Below are 14,408 nucleotides of genomic sequence, written 5' to 3' on the forward strand. Positions count from 1 at the left end.
CTGAAACTCAGAGGAGAGAGCTAGTATCCTAGAGCTGCTGATAAAGGCTAACAGAATCACAAGAGGAACAATCTCTAAAAAAAGACAACTATAACAACTAACTCCAGAGATTACCAGATGGCGAAAGGCAAACATTAGAATCTTACTAACAGAAAACAAGACCACTCACCATCATCAGAACTCAGCACTCCCCCCTCGCCCAGTCCTGGGCACCCTAACACACCCGAAAAGCTAGACCCAGATTTAAAAGCATATCTCATGATGATGGAAGAGGATATCAAGGACTTTAATAACTCACTTAAAGAAATGCAGGAGAACACTACTAAACAGTTCCAAGTCCTTATTAAAAAAACAGGAAAACACATCCAAACAGGTGATGGAAATGAACAAGACAATACTAGACCTGAAAAGGGAAGTAGACACAATAAAGAAAACCCGGCAGGGACCCTGCGGCTCGGGAGCACTGCCAGCGCTGTGCGCCCGTAGCCTTCCCGGCCGGGCTGCACGGGGATGTAGTGGGGCCGCGGTGGGCAGAACCGAGCGGCAGCCCAGCTCCCTCTCCATGGACGAATGGTCACTCCCCCTCGAGAGGCGCCCACCAACGATCCCTCTCCCGGGACGGCGGCCGGGCTCACCTGTCGTGCCCCTACTCTGCCCAGCTGGTCTCCCCGGCGGCAGCGGCGGCACGGACTCTCGAAGGGCCATGACTGGTAACCAAGTTGTTCCTGCTGCACAGTCCTCCCAAGTAAGCTGCGAGAAGACAGAGAACTTGTTACCATTTGTGAGATTGAATAACCTTGGCAATACTTGTTATCTGAATAGTATTCTTCAGGTGTTATACTTTTGTCCTGGCTTTAAGACTGGAGTTAAGCACTTATTTAATATTATTTCAAGGAAGAAAGAAGCTCTAAAGGATGACTCTAATCAGAAGGATAAGGGAAGCTGCAAAGAAGAGTCTTTGGCAAGTTATGAGCTTATATGCAGTTTACAGTCCTTAATAATTTCAGTTGAACAGCTTCAGGCTAGTTTTCTCTTAAATCCAGAGAAATATACAGATGAACTTGCTACACAGCCAAGGCGACTGCTGAACACACTCAGGGAACTCAACCCTATGTATGAAGGATTTCTACAGCATGATGCACAGGAAGTGCTACAATGTATTCTGGGAAACATTCAAGAAACATGCCAACTCCTAAAAAAAGAAGAAATAAAAAACCTGGCTGAATTATCCAGCAAGGTTGAAGAACAATCTCTTCAGAAAGAGGAAACAGGTGGAATTACCAGCACAAAGATTGACAGTATGAGGAATACGGAGGACGTCAAAGAGCAGCTCCCCAAAGGGAACTGGAAAAGAAAAAGTGACACTGAGTCGAGTAACGTGAAGAAAAAGGTTAAACTGTCCAGGGAATCCCAACCATTGGAAGAAAACCAGAGACAAACCAGATCCAAGAGAAAAGCTATCAGAGACACACTAGAGGCTGCTCCTAAGATCATCCCCAAGTGTGTTTCTGAAAGTGAGAGTGCAAAGCCCTCACAGAAGAAATCAAAAGTTAAAATAAATTGGTTAAAGCCATCCACTAAGCAACCCAGCATTCTTTCCAAGTTCTGTAGTCTTGGAAAATTAACAACTAACCAGCGCTCCAGAGGACAACCTAAGGAAAAGGAGGGTGACGTTGAAGAGGACTTGGAGAAGTATGGAAGTGACCACACAGCTAATGGTGGACCCGAATCTCCAGGAAGTAGCGTCACACCTGTAGACAGCAGTGAAGCCAAGTCCAGAAACAAAGGTGCTGAGCAGATTGGCTTTGAGCTAGTAGAGAAACTGTTTCAAGGTCAGCTCGTGTTAAGGACTCGGTGTTTGGAATGTGAAAGCTTAACAGAAAGAAGAGAAGATTTCCAGGATATTAGTCTTCCAGTGTAAGAAGATGAGCTTTCCAAGGTCGAGGAGAGCTCTGAAATTTCTCCAGATCCAAAAACAGAAATGAAGACCTTGAGATGGGCAATTTCACAGTTTGCTTCAGTGGAGAGAATTGTAGGAGAGGATAAATACTTCTGTGAAAATTGCCATCATTATACGGAAGCAGAGCGAAGTCTCCTGTTTGATAAAATGCCTGAAGTTATCACTATTCATCTGAAGTGCTTTGCTGCTAGTGGCTTGGAGTTTGATTGCTACGGTGGTGGACTTTCCAAGATCAACACTCCTTTATTGACACCTCTTAAACTGTCACTAGAAGAATGGAGCACAAAGCCGACGAATGACAGCTATGGATTATTTGCTGTTGTGATGCACAGTGGCATTACTATTAGTAGTGGGCACTATACCGCATCTGTTAAAGTCACTGACCTTAACAGTCTAGAACTCGATAAGGGGAATTTTGTGGTTGACCAGATGTGTGAAATAGGTAAGCCAGAGCCACTGAATGAGAAGGAAGCAAGGGGGACGGCTGAAAATTATGACGATGAAGTATCAATTAGAGTTGGTGGAAATGCCCAGCCAAGTAAAGTTTTGAACAAAATAAATGTAGAAGGTATTGGACTTCTTGGTGGACAAAAGAGCAAAGCAGATTATGAGCTGTACAACAAAGCATCTAATCCTGATAAGGTGGTGGGACACCATTCACCGACAATAGAAATTCTGAAACTAATGATACTACTAATGGGAACCATGAATCTGACAGGAACAAGGAATCCAGTGACCCAACAGGCATTACCATGAACGGACTTGAGAACAAAATTTCCTATGTAGTGCAAAGCTTAAAGGAGTACGAGGGGAAGTGGTTGCTCTTTGACGATTCTGAGGTAAAAGTGACAGAAGAGAAAGACTTTCTGAATTCTCTCTCCCCTTCTACATCCCCTACGTCTACTCCCTACTTGCTATTCTATAAAAAATTATAGTGAGTATATTTCCCCTGTAAATATTAAACAGACCTGGACAGACGTTGGTAAAGTTGATTACATCTAAGAGTCTTTAGTTTATCTTTTAAAGCTATTGGATATTATTGGTCTCTCTAGGCTTTTATATAAATAGTGAGATTTTAAATACTGAAAACCATGTTAATTTTTAGAATCATTTTCCTTAGTAGAGACTAGTGATGGATAAGCTGGGAACAAACTTGTGTAGATTCTAAATGATCCAAAATCGAAGCTTGAAACAGTTAACACTTGGATTTACATGATCTTTTGTGTTTGCTTTTTAAAATAAAGTGCTTATATTTGTATTCTCCATATTTTGGAGTAATTATCTACTTGTTGTTTATAGGTCTGGCTTTTTCACCCAAGAAACAATCTGATTCAGTATATTTAGTTTTATAATAGTCATGAAGCCAAATCTCTGTGCTGTATCAGAGGCACAAAGTCTAGAATATGTATATTCACAATGGTGTATATTTTGTGCCTTGAATAACTTTGGAAAGTGTCTCAGAAAACCTGGCAATCCCCTCTATCTTTATAAGAATTTTATATGTATTTATGAGGATGACTCTGTACTCTAGTTAATCTTTTTGGCATGAATAATTTGTATCTCTTCATAATCTTTCTGCACGATCTGTACATAGAACATCAACTTAGAGGTGTGACCTTTAACTTTTTTTAAAAAACTGGGAGGTCAATAAAATTTAAGCTGTTTAAAAAGAAAAAGAAAGAAAGAAAGAAAGAAAGAAAGAAAGAAAGAAAGAAAGAAAGAAAGAAAGAAAGAAAGAAAAAGAAAAGAAAACCCAAAGTGAGGCAACGCTGGAGATAGAAACCCTAGGAAAGAAATCTGGAACCATATATGCGAACGTCAGCAACAAAATACAAGAGATGGAAGAGAGAATCTCAGGTGCAGAAGATTCCAAAGAGAACATCAGCACAACAATCAAAGAAAATGCAAACTGCAAAAAGATACTAACTCAATACATCCAGGAAATCCAGGACACAATAGAAGACCAAACCTACAGATAATAGGAGAAGATGAGAATGAAGATTTTCAACTTAAAGGGCCAGCAAATACCTTCAACAAAATTATAGAAGTAAACTTCCCAAACCTAAAGAAAGACATGGCCATGAACATACAAGAAGCCTACAGAACTCCAAATAGAATGGACAAGAAAAAAAATTCCTCCCGACAAGTAATAATCAGAACAGCAAATGCACTAAATAAAGAGAGAATATTAAAAGAAGTAGGGGGAAAAGGTCAAGTAAAATGTAAAGGCAGGCCTATCAGAATTACACCAGACTTTTCACCAGAGATGGTGAAAGCCAGAAGATCCTGGACAGACGTTACACAGATAGTAAGAGAACACAAATACCAGCCCAGGCTACTATACCCAGCCAAACTTTCAATTACCATAGATGGAGAAACCAAAGTATTCCAAGACAGAACCAAATTCACACATTACCTTTCCACGAATCCAGCCCTTCAAAGGATAATAACAGAAAAAAAAAAAAAAAAACAATACAAGGGTGGGAACCACGCCCTAGAAAAAGCAATAAAGTAATCCTTCAACAAACCTAAAAGAACAGAATGCCAACTCTAACAACAAAAATAAAGGGAAGCAACAATTACTTTTCCTAAATATCTCTTAATATCAATGGACTCAATTCCCGAATAAAAAGACATAGACTAACAGACTGGCTACACAAACAGGACCCAACATTTTGCTACTTACAGGAAACCCATCTCAGGGAAAAAGACAGACACTACCTCAGAATGAAAGGCTGGAAAACAATTTTGCAAGCAAACAGTCTGAAGAAATAAGCTGGAGTAGCCATTCTACTATAGAATAAAATTTACTTCAAACCCAACATTATCAAAAAAGACAAGGAGGGACACTTCATTCTCATCAAAGGTAAACTCTCCAAGAGGAACTCTCAGTTCTGAATATCTATGCTCCAAAGGCAAAGGCAGCCACATTCATTAAAGAAACTTTAGTAAAACTCAAAGTACACATTGCACCTCAAACAATATTAGTGGGAGACTTCACCACACCACTTTCATCAATGAACAAATCATGGAAACAGAAACTAAACAGGGACACAGTGAAACTAACAGAAGTTATGAAACAAATGGATTTAACAGATATCTATAGAACATTTTATCCTAAAACAAAAGGATATAACTTCTTCTCAGCACCTCATGGTACCTTCTCCAAAATTGACCATATAATTGGTCACAAAACATGCCTCAACAGATTCAAAAATAATGAAATTGTCCCATGTATCCTATCAGATAACCATGGACTAAGGCTGATCTTCAATAACAACATAAATAATAGAAAGCCAACATTCATGTGGAAAATGAACAACACTCTTCTCAATGATATCTTGGTCAAAGAAGGAATAAAGAAAGAAATTAAAGACTTTTTAGAATTTAATGAAAATGAAGCCACAACATACCCAAACTTATGGGACACAATGAAGCATTTCTAAGATGAAAACTCATACTTCTCAGTGCCTCCAAAAAGAAATTATAGAAAGCACACACAAACAGCTTGACAACACACCTAAAAGCTATAGAACAAAAGAAAGCAAATTCACCCAAGAGGAGTAGACATCAGGAAACAATCAAACTCAGGTGCAAAATCAACCAAGTGGAAACAAGAAGAACTATTCAAAGAATCAGCCAAAGGAGGAGCTGGTTATTTGAGAACATCAACAAGATAGATAAACCCTTAGTCAGACTCACTAGAGGGCACAGGGACAACATCATAATTAACAAAATCAGAAATGAAAAGGGAGACATAACAGATCCTGAAGAAATCCAAAACACCATCAGATCCTTCTACAAAAGGCTATACTCAACAAAACTGAAAAACCTAGATGAAATGGACAAATTTCTAGAGAGATACCAGGTACTAAAGTTAAACCAGGTTCAGGTTAATGATCGAAACAGTCCTATATCCCCTAAAGAAATAGAAGCAGTCACTAATAGTCTCCCAACCAAAAAAAGCCCAGGACTAGATGGGTTTAGTGCAGAGTCCTATCAGACCTTCAAAGAAAACCTAATTCCAGTTTTTATCAAACAATTCCACAAAATAGAAGTAGAAGGTACTCTACCCAATACATTCTATGAAGCCACAATTACTCTGATACCTAAACCACAGAAAGACCCAACAAAGATAGAGATCTTCAAACCAATTTCCCTTATGAATATCAATGCAAAAATACTCAATAAAATTCTCGCTAACCGAATCAAAGAACACATCAAAACAATCATCCATCCTGACCAACTAGGTTTCATTCATACCTATTCATGATAAAAGTCTTGGAAAGATCAGGAATTCAAGGCCCATATGTAAATATGATAAAAGCAATCTACACCAAACCAGTAGCCAAAATCAAAGTAAATGGTGAGAAGCTGGAAGCATTCCCACTAAAATCAGGGACTAGACAAGGCTACCCACTTTCTCCCTATCTATTCAACATTGTACTTGAAGTCCTACCCAGAGCAATTCAACAACAAAAGGAAATCAAGGAGATACAAATTGGAAAGGAAGAAGTCAAAATACCAATTTTTGCAGATGATATGATAGTATATATAAGTGACCATAAAAATTCCACCAGAGAACTCCTAAACCTGATAAACAGCTTTAGTGAAGTATCTGGGTATAAAATTAACTCAAACAAGTCAATGGCCTTTCTCTACACAAATGATAAATAGGCTGAGAGAGAAATTAGGGAAATAACACCCTTCACAATAGTTAAAAATAATAAAAAATAGCTTGGTGTGACTCTAACTAAGGAAGTGAAAGATCTGTATGATAAGAACTTCATGACTCTGAAGAAAGAAATTAAAGATCTCCCATGTTCATTGATTGGCAGGATCAATATAGTAAAAATGGTAACCTTGCCAAAAGCAATCTACAGATTCAATGCAATCCTCATCAAAATTCAACTCAATTCATCAACAAATTAGAAAGGGCAATCTGGAAATTCATCTGGAATAACAAAAAAAAAATAGGAGAGCAAAAACTCTTCTCAAGGATAAAAGAACCTCTGGTGGAATCACCATGCCTGAACTAGAGCTGTTCTACATAGCAATTGTGATTTTAAAAAAAATTGCATGGTACTGGTATAGCAACAGACAAATAGACAATTGGAATAGAACTGAAGACCCAGAAATGAACCCACACACCTATGGTCAGTTGATCTTTGACAAGAGAGCTAAAACCATCCAGTGGGGAAAAAAACAGCATTTTCAACAAATGGTGCTGGCATAACTGCTGGTTATCATGTAGAAGATTTTGAATTGATCCATTCTTATCTTGTACTAAGGTCAAGTCTAAGTGGATCAAGGAACTCCACATAAAACCAGAGACACTGAAACTTATAGAGGAGAAAATGGGGAACAGCCTCAAAGATATGGGCACAGGGAAAAATTCCTGAATAGAACAGCAATATCTTGTGCTGTAAGATTGAGAATTGACAAATGGGACCTCGTAAAATTGCAAAGCTTCTGTAAGTCAAAAGACAATGTCAATAATGCAAAAAGGCCACCAATAGAAATGGGAAAGGATCTTTACCAATCCTAAATCCTTTAGGGGACTAATATCCAATATATATAAAGAAGTCAAGATGGTAGACTCCAAAAAATCAAATAACCCCATTTAAAAAAAGGGGTGCAGAGCTTAACAAAGAATTCTCACCTGAGAAATACCGAATGGCAGAGAAGCACCTGAAAAAATGTTCATCATCCTTAATCATCAGAGAAATGCAAATCAAAACAACCCTGAGATTCCACTTCACACCAGTCAGAATGGCTAAGATCAAAAATTCAGGTGACAGCAGATGCTGGCGAAGATGTGGAGAAAGAGGAACACTCCTCCACTATTGGTTGGATTGCAAGCGTATACAACAACTCTGGAAATCAGTCTGGCAATTCCTCAGAAAATTGGACATAGTACTACCAGAGGATTCCGCAATACCTCTCCTGGGCATATATCCAGAAGATGTTCCAACCGGTAAGAAGGAAACATGCTCCACTATGTTCATAGCAGCCTTATTTATAATAGCCAGAAGCTGGAAAGAACCCAGATGTCCCTCAACAGTGGAATAGAAACAGAAAATGTATTACATTTACAATGAAATACTACTCAGCTATTATAAACAATGAATTCATGAAATTCCTAGGCAAATGCTTGGCTCTGGAGGATATCATCCTGACTAAGGTAACCCAGTCACACACACACAAAAAAAAAAAAAAAAAAAAAAAAAAAAAAAAAAAGCAAACACATGATATGCACTCACTGATGAGTGGATACTAGCCCAGAAACTTAGAATACCCAAGATACAATTTGCAAAACACATGAAACTCAAGAAGAAGCAATACCAAAGTGTGGACACTTCACCCTTTCTTAAAATTGGTGAGAAAACACCCATAGAAGGAGTTATAGAGACAAAGTTTGGAGCTGAGATGAAAGGATGGACCATCCAGAGACTGCCCCACCTGGGGGTCCATCCCATAATCAGCCACCAAATGCAGATACTATTGCATATGCCAGCAAGATTTTGCTGAAAGGACCCTGATATAGCTGTCTCTTGTGAGGCTATGCCAGTGCCTGTGAATCACAGAAGTGGGTGCTCACAGTCAGCTATTGGATGGAACACAGGGCCCCCAATGGAAGATCTAGAGAAAGTACCCAAGGAGCTGAAGGGGGTCTGCAACCCTATAGGTAGAACAATATGAACTAATCAATACCCCCAGAGCTCATGTCTCTAGCTGCGTATGTAGCAGAAGATGGCCTAATCGGCCATCAATGGGAAGAGAGGTCCCTTGATCTTGCAAACTTTATATGCTCCAGTACAGGGGAATGCTAGGGCCAAGAAGTGGGAGTGGGTGGGTAGGGGAGCAGGGCAGGTGGAGGGTATAGAGAACTTTTGGGATAGCATTTGAAATGTAAAAAAAGAAAATATTATTTTAAAAAGTAGGGTACAGAGCTAAACAATGAATTCTCATCTGAGGAATACCAAAAGGCAGAGAAGCACCAAAAAATTAAAAATAGAAATTAAAAAAAAATGTTCAACATCCTTAATCATCAGAGAAATGCAAATCAAAACAACCCTGAGATTCTACCTCACACCAGTCAGAATGGCTAAGATCAAAAACTCAGGTGACAGCAGATGCTGGTGAGTATGTGGAGAAAGAGAAACACTCCTCCATAGTTGGTGGGATTGTAAACTGGTACAACTACTCTTGAAATAAGTTTGGTGGTTCCTCAGAAAAATGGAAATTGTTCTACCTGAAGACCTAGCTATACCATTCCTGGGCATATACCCAAAAGATACTTTAACATAACAAGGGCACATGCTCTACTGTGTTCATAGAAATATTATTTCTTTTTTCTTATATATTTCTTTATTTACATTTCAAATGTTATCCCCTTTCCTAGTTTCCCCTCCAAAAATCCCCTATCCTATCTGGGAGGCCTTATTTATAATAGCCAGAATCTGAATAACCCAAATGCCCCTCAACAGAAGAATGGATGAAAATGTGGTATATTTACACAATGGAGTATTACTCAGCTATTAAAAATAATGACTTCTATATCAAGAGACAGCTACATAGAGGCTGAGAGTCTCTGTCAGTGCCTGACAAATAAAGAAGTTGATGTTCACATCCATCCATTGGGTCCCCAATGAAGGAGCTAGAGAAAGTACCCAGTGAGCTGAAAGGGTTTGCAGCCCCATAGAAACAACAATATGAGCTAACCAATACCAACTGAGCTCCCTGGGACTAAACCACCAACCAAAGAAAACACATGGTGGGACTCATGGCTCTAGTTGCATATGTAGCAGAGGGCTGCCTAGTCTGTCATCAATGGGAGGAGAGGCCCTTGGTCCTGTAAATGTTGTATGCCCCAGTATAGGGGACTGCTAGGGTCAGGAAGTAGGAGTGGGTAGGTTGATGAGTAGCGGGCAGGGAGGGAGGGAAGGAATAGGGCATTTTTGGAGGAGAAACTAGGAAAGGGGATAACATTTGAAATATAAATAAAGAAAATATCTAATAAAAATAAAAATTAAAAACAATGGAACTAGAAAATATAATCCTAAGTGAGGTAACATAAAAGAACATACATGGTACTCACTGATATGTGGATATCAAACCAAAAGCTCAGAATAGCCATGATACAACTCGCAGGCCATATGGAGCTTAAGAAGAAAGACCAAAGTGTAGATGTTTCAGTCCTACTTAGAAAAGGGAACAAAATAATCAAGAGAGGTAGAGGGTGGGTGGGACCTGGGAAGGAGAGAAGAGAGACAGGGAAAAGGGTGTGGGGCGATTCAGCATCAGGTATGGGGAGAGACAAGAGAGAAATTGAACAGAAATATACAGAAATGGCCAATGGGGAACGGGAGTCTTCACTCAAATCTCATGCCATTATCTTCATGGAAGTTCCATTAACAACATATACTAAAGGCTCAGAGCACAATTGTACAGAACTCTGAAATTTTCTGACTATCATGTACTTAAAAATATCTTTATAGCACAATTGAACTATCAATCAAGGAAAACAATTTTAGTCCAGAAGTAAGAAATAAATCCAACAGGTATAAACTGGCCCTAGAGACAGGCACAGGTCTTAACAACATGAGACGAAGCTTTCTTGCCTTGCGCCTATATTTTAAAATCTATGGAAAAAGAAAAAAAAAAAACAAGAGGGGAGTAAAAGCCTAGAACAATGTAAGACCCCACATGAAGGTGAATTCTGAAGGATGAGACATCAATGAGTGGACCCCAAATTACTCACCCTGTAAGCATTTGTCTGCCTTGATTATAAGTGAAGATGGCAAAGAAGAAAAGTGACCAAATGACTCTCCTCTGAAAGTCTATAAATACAATTCTACAATCACATTCCATGTGCAACCTGGGGGAGAATTCTACTTAAAAACTGAGAAGTGACCTTAGATTGCCTCAATATCCGTTAGTAAGAAGGAAAATTATTTCTTGAATTTATGTCAAATCTCAAAGAATTTTCACTTTATACAATTCAAAAGAATGCAGGTTTACAATTGAAACTCACCAATTACACACACACACACACACACACACACACACACACACACTGTCCAAATGTATAATCCCAATAACAGACATGCAAAATACCTGGACAGACCATATGGTCTGGCTCTAATACATACCAAATAGAAATAAATATGTTTACAGAAATAAAAGAGAACGTTAAAGGCATAAAATTACTATTGAAATTGATCAGGAAATCTGAAAAAGAACCAATTTGATTATGTAAGTGCAAAAGGCAAGAATAGAAATTAAAAGCAGCAAACAAGTAAAACAGTAGTTCAAAGACCTATTGCAGAATTTCTGATGCAGAAAATATTTTGAGTAAATTTCATATTATACATAATAATAACTTTAGTATTTATGTGCATTTATTTAGTATTTATATTTAGTACTTATATCCATTATAGCATCCAAATTTGCCCATTTATCTTTCTGGTGAACACTTTGGCTATTGGTTCTACAAAAGGTGAAAAGGAGACCCAAGAAAATAGAAATTTAACAAGTCCCTTCTGGTCCACTTCAGCACCAGGGTGCCTTGCCCGCGGAGTCTCCGGAAAACCGCAAGGACCCACACAGGATCACCCATGGGATCCTAAGACCTCTGGTGAGTGGAACACAGCGTCTACTCCAATCAAATCATGCGGGACCTGAGACTGCATTAACTAGGGAAGCAGATAACCTGGCCTGATCAGGGGCACAAGTCCCTTCCTGTCTACTCCAGCACCGGGGTTCTTTGCGCGCGGAGTTTCCGGACATCCCCAAGGTCCTCACAGGACCCTCCACGGGACCTTAAGACCTCTGGTGAGTGGAACACAACTTCTGCCAGGAGGCAGGTTCGAACACCAGATATCTGGGCACCTTCCCTGCAAGAAGAGAGCTTGCCTGCAGAGAATACTCTGACCACTGAAACTAAGGAGAGAGCTAGTCTTCCAGGTCTGCTGATAGAGGCTAACAGAGTCACCTGAGGAACAAGCTCTAACCAGAGACAACTATAACAACTAGCTTCAGAGATTACCAGATGGCGAAAGGCAAACGTAAGAATCCTACTAACAAAAATCAAGACCACTCACCATCATCAGAACGCAACACTCCCACCCCACCTAGTCCTGGGCACCCCAACACACCCGAAAAGCAAGACCCGGATTTAAAAGCATATCTCATGATGATGGTAGAGGACATCAAGAAGGACTTTAATAACTAACATAAAGATAACACCATTGCATACACTAGCAAACGTTTGCTGAAAGGACCCTGATATAGCTGTCTCTTATGAGACTATGCAGGGCCTAGCAAACACATAAGTGGCTGCTCACAGTCAGCTATTGGATGGATCACAGAGCCCCCAATGGAGAAACTAGAGAAAGTACCCAAGGAGCTAAAGGGATCTGCAGCCCTGTAGGTGGAACAACATTATGAACTAACCAGTACCCCGGAGCTCTTGACTCTAGCTGCATATGGATCAAAAGATGGCCTAGTCGGCCATCACTGGAAAGAGAGGCCCATTGGACATGCAATCTTTATATGCCCCAGTACAGGGGAATGCCAAGGCCAAAAATTGGGAGTGAGTGGGTAGGGGAGTGGGGGGATGGTATGGGAGACTTTTGGGATAGCATTGGAAATGTAAATGAGGAAAATACCTAATAAAAATTTCTTTTTTAAAATTCAATCTAATTACTCAAGCTATTTACTAGAAAACCTATCTTCCAAGACATCATTCTTATATGTGACAGAATGTGTTCTATAGCCAAAATAATGGTAGGCATAACAAGAAACTAATGTCAATAGCAAGATTCTGGAGGTGCTGAGGACATAGGTTAGCCAGTAAAGTGTTTATCCAAGCATGAGGACCTGTACTGTATCCCGGGTGCCCACATAAAAACAAAAGCATGATGTCATGTGTTTGTAATCTCAGTACTGAGGAGATGGAGACATATGGGTACCAGGTGCTTGCTGGCCCACCAGCATAGTCCACTCTGGCTCAAACAAGGTGAACCGATACAGAACCTGAACATGATCTCGGGTACAAACACACACACACACACACACACACACACACACACACACTGGTAGCTGTTAGATTACTCAGAATTTTTTTATTATTTTAAAACACAATCATAGGTAAGATCTTCTATATTCAGCACCATCAGATGCAACCACATCTTGAAAATAATGGAATTTATAACCTGAGTGATGTCAAGAACATCAATAACTTGGTATATCAGACAGCAGAGGTTGGGGTAAAACTGGGGGATTGAGTCTGAGAAATATAAACATCAAGCTGGCCACAAAATCCTTGACTACAATCTGACCTATCAGCAAAATATACCAGGGCAATGGTTGCACAGGGCTTGTAGGAGTAGCCAAATGTCTGATTTGAACTGACTTAAGAACCACTCCATGAGGTAGAACCTCTACCTGACACTGCTTAGGTTATCAAGAACCAAGAGATGAGATAACCCAGTGACCTGGTATAAAACCAAATACTAGTGATTTTTTTAAATAAGTAACAATAAAATGACTTCTAATGATATACTGCTCTGCTCATATCCTTGTCCTATTAGGCCAGCATCAGGAAAGCTTCCCGCCCCCCTCCCCCCAACATGTAAGGACAAATATAGCAAGTCATTTCTCAGAGAGACATTACTTTGGAACACAAGCTCAAAATAGGATGTCTGCATGAACTCTCTCACCTCAAAACTCAGGAACCCCTTAGAAGAGGAGGCAAAAAGACTGTAGATCCAGAGGGGATGAAGGGCACCCAGAGAACAAGGGTTTCTAAGTCAGGTGAGGAAAAACTCAAATAAACTCATGGAGAGTAAAACAGGGTGCACAAAACCACATAGGTGTGCACCAAGCCCTCTGAGTACATATCGTTGCGATAATCTCCAAAATAATAAGCCCCGGCAATAAAAACACGATTCAATTAATATGAATACATGCTGTGCACCTAGATTGGGCAGATCTACCACTACACTACCATCTTCCACATCTTCCTTTAGAAACTTGCAGTTTCTCCAGAACATGTGCTTCTGCTCCACTTTTCTTCTTCTTCCTCCTCCTCTGTGTCCTCTCTCTCTCTCTCTCTCTCCCTCTCTCTCTCTCTCTCTCTCTCTCTCTCTCCCATTTTCTCCTTCTTCTCTCTCTCCCACCCTCCTCTCCACATCCCCTTTTATCTGCCCAATCATCAGCTCTCATTTATTTTACAAATTAAGGTGGGAAGCAGGTTTACAGGCAATCACCTGAGTGCTGACTCATTGCTTATTTGCAGCCCTTCACAGAACAGAATTAACATTAAATATAATTAGCCCCAGGGCTATCCACAATATTTCCCCCTTTCTGTCCAATTAAAAGACTATTTTATCTCAGACATAATTGAACATAAATATTATTATCTTGTAATTTATAAAGTACA

The 14,408-nt window shown here is 39.7% G+C and overlaps 1 pseudogene; it reads left to right on the forward strand.

Moving 5' to 3' along the window:
* The first annotated feature begins 506 nt into the window (after window positions 1–506).
* On the forward strand, window positions 507–3,092 carry Gm5841 (predicted gene 5841; annotated as a pseudogene).
* The last annotated feature ends 11,316 nt before the right edge of the window (window positions 3,093–14,408 follow it).

This window comes from Mus musculus, chromosome 3 (assembly GCF_000001635.26).
Source record: "Mus musculus strain C57BL/6J chromosome 3, GRCm38.p6 C57BL/6J".
Lineage (NCBI taxonomy): Eukaryota > Metazoa > Chordata > Mammalia > Rodentia > Muridae > Mus > Mus musculus.